General features: G+C 42.3%; 1 pseudogene; it reads left to right on the top strand.

Moving 5' to 3' along the window:
• The first annotated feature begins 2,303 nt into the window (after positions 1-2,303).
• Positions 2,304-3,557, top strand: part of LOC102831334 — a 14,832-nt pseudogene continuing 13,578 nt past the window's right edge.

Below are 3,557 nucleotides of genomic sequence, written 5' to 3'. Positions count from 1 at the left end.
GCTAACAGAAAACAGATATCAAGAAACGCCCACAGATGTTTCTTATGCCAAGATACCAAGAAAGGTTCACAGAAAGAATCAACATGACCCAAGGCATTACCGTCCCTGATTTGGACTTTCAGACTTGTAGAGTGTGAGAAAATAAATTTCTGTTTTTTAAAGTTACCTGCTTATATTTCTGTTATGGCAGCACTAGAAAACTAAGACAATAACTCTCAGAACAGAATCAGACACACACATGGATGGTTGGTTATATGTCAAAGAGTTGATCGGACTCATAGAGACCCTGTATAGGGTTTCTAAGGCAGTAAAGTTTCAGAGGAACAGAAAGCCTCATCTTTCTCCTGTGTAATAGCTGGTAGTTTCAAACCTTGAGGTTTCCACCATGACTCAAAACCACTTTGCTACTAGAGTTCCTTAGAGACACACAGACACATAGACATATGCTGACTAGTCCATTTATGTAGGAGTCTTGCTATAGTGCCATAGGATAAGCACTGGACTACTAACCACAAGGCCAACAGTTCAAACCCGCCAGCTGCTCCAAGGAAACCCTACTCAGAGGCCCTATGAGTCAGAACCGACTCAACAATGGCACTAAACAACAACAGTCCACTTATGCATAATTCAAAAACAGGCAAAACAAAACTCTAATGTTAGAATTCAGGCTAGGAGTTTCCCTTGGGCAGAATATCACCTGAAAGAGGACTTGGATATGTCTGTTTCTTGAGCTGGATGTTGGGCACTTTGTGAAGATTCATTCATCTATGTACACGATGTACATATGACTGCGTACTTTTGTGCAAATGTTATACTAGAGCAAAATAGAGGCATTTTCAGGCAGAACTCACTAGCAACAGACCCATACTAATATAACTCCAAGGAATATACTTCACGAAGAATAAAAATATCCCAGAAGGACAATTTAAGGTTTAAGAAGGAAAAAATGAACAAGCAAGCATAAAGTGATAAACACGTGGAGAAATTTCAATCAGCACTTTTATGCTGAGAAATTTGGAAGAGTACCCAGACAACTGACCGGAACAGGCCCCTTTTTGTATCCATTCCCAAGAAAAGTGATCCAACAGGATGCAGAAATTATCAAACAGTATCATTAATTAGGAGTCCTGGTGTGGCGCTGTGGGCTAATGCGCTGGACTGCAAAGTCGTTTGAACCACAAGATCGGTGGTTCAAGCTCACCAGCTGCTCCTTGGAAATCATATACAGGGTCCCTATGGGTCGGCACTGGCTCGATGGGAGTTAACAACAACAACAACAATAACAACATCATTAATTTAAAAACGGTTGCAGCAGCACACTGACAGGGAGCTGTCAGAAATTCAAGCCAAACTCAGAAGACATGGAACAAGGCATATCACTGCTGGCACCAGATGCATCTCAGCTAAAACATGTTTGCCTGTATTTGATTGACCATGCGAATTATTCAACTGTGTGGATCATCAGAAGCTTTGGATAGCATTTCGAAGAATGGGAATTCAAGAACACTTAATTGTGCTGATGTTCATACATAAATTGAGAGACAGTCATTCACACAGAATAAGGGGATACTGTGTGATTTAGAATCAGGAAAGTTGTGCTTCAGGCTTGTATCCTTTCACCATACTTAATCTGTTTGTTGAAGAAATAATCTGAGAAAATGGACTACCTGGAGAACATGGCATCATAGTTGGAGCAAGACTCATTGTTGTTGTTAGGAGTTGGTTCTGACTCATAGCAACCCTGTATAGGGTTTCCAAGGAGCAGCTGGTGGGTTTGACCATTGACCTTGTGGTTCACCATCCAGCATTTATCCTACAGTACGACACCAGGAGTCCCTAAAACTCATTAACAACCTACAATATGCAGATAACACAACCTTGCTTGCTGAAAACCAAGACTACTTGAAGCATTTACCTATGAAGCTTAAAGACAGCCTTCAGTATGCTATACATCTCAACATAAAACAAAAATCTTTACAACTGCCTACCATAGTTGGTTGGTTGGTTGGTTATGTGCTATGTACAGGGTTTCTGAGTCTGTAAATCTTTACCAGAGCAGAAAGCCTCATCTTTCTCCCACAGAACCGCTGTTAGTTTCGAACTGCTGACCTTGTGGTTCACAGGCCGATTCATAACCACTACGCTACCAGAACTCTTTGCCTACCATAGTACAACAAAATTAATAAAAACTTAAAGTCAAAATGAGGCCTAGAAGCTGTTGTGCCAGCAGTGGGGAGACATAGGAAGCCCAGCGGCCACAGGCAGACCAAGAGGGAGCGGTGGAAGCTGTCACATCTCCCTACATGAGGCCCCACAACATCACAAATGTTGCAGACGCCACCAGGTCTGAGGATTTAGGCCATAAGTTTGGTCAATATGGTCCGATAATAGACATTTACATTCCACTTGAATTCTTCACTTGCCAAGAGGATTTGCTGATGCTCAATTTGAAGATGCTCATGATGCTGAAGATGCCGATTATAACCTCAATAGAAAATGGGTATGTAGCCATCAAATTGAAATACAGTTTGCACAAAGTGATTGAAAAACATCAGGCCAAATGAAATCAAAAGAATGTCACCCATGTTTTCCAAGTGATCATAGAAGATCCCGAAGTCCTAGCCAAAGGAGAACTCAAAGTAGAGTTCTTCCTGGGAAGAAATAGGAGGCTGTCTGATAGTCTTTAAGAGTCTCGACAAGGGCAAATTTCTTGTAGCCAGTCTAAATCTCATTCTAAATCATGACCAAGGTGGGCTACCTCAGTGAGGCCATCAAGAACTCCAAGAAGAAATTCTGGGTCTAGATGACTGTCAAGTTCCAAGTCCTTAGCAAAAGGTCCAAGTCAATAGGAAAATCACAACCAAGTTCACCTCAAAAGCAGAATAGGTGAGGAAAAAAATCAAAATGACATGGAAGTCATTCTGACTCCATAGCAAGATGCCCATGGAAATCTCCCAAAGGGTACACCAGTTCTGAAACTCAAGCACAAACAACAAAACATTCTCTTTTTTGATCACATTCCAGATCTCGGTGTTATCATCATAAAAACAGTTGGCAAGGAACAAACAAGATGGCAGATTGGGTGGACGTGTAGTAAAGAGTTCCACCAACAACAACACAGAATACCCGGCCAAGCATGCTCAGGGGATGGTCCCATAACTCTGAACCACATATAAAGGAATATTTAGAAGGTTGGAAGACTTACAGCTGGTGGAATTTGTGGTAGAAGCAAGAAATCTATTGCTTTCTAGTCCAGGATGCTCAACTGCTCCAGGAGCTGCCATCTTGGGTGAGACCAAATGGGGGAAGGATTGGAGCCGCCACAGACGCCTGACAGAACTGTTGAGATAAAGGTGTGGACATTCTTTTATTTTGGTAGCTGTTCATTGGTCCCTTGCTGTCTGTGCACCTCCTTTCTGGTGACAATAGGGGTGCCTGAGCTAGTGGGCACCCCAGCCCCACCATCAGAGGGTTCTACTACGCATGCACACAGATCTCCTCGAAATTTAAAGAGACAGTTTCCAATTAAAACCAAATGACCACAGCCAGCCCTGAAC

The sequence above is a fragment of the Chrysochloris asiatica genome, unplaced genomic scaffold (assembly GCF_000296735.1).
Source record: "Chrysochloris asiatica unplaced genomic scaffold, ChrAsi1.0 scaffold00341, whole genome shotgun sequence".
NCBI lineage: Eukaryota > Metazoa > Chordata > Mammalia > Afrosoricida > Chrysochloridae > Chrysochloris > Chrysochloris asiatica.
The sequence above is the reverse complement of the archived record's forward strand: the minus strand, read 5'-3'. Positions and strand labels throughout refer to the sequence as shown.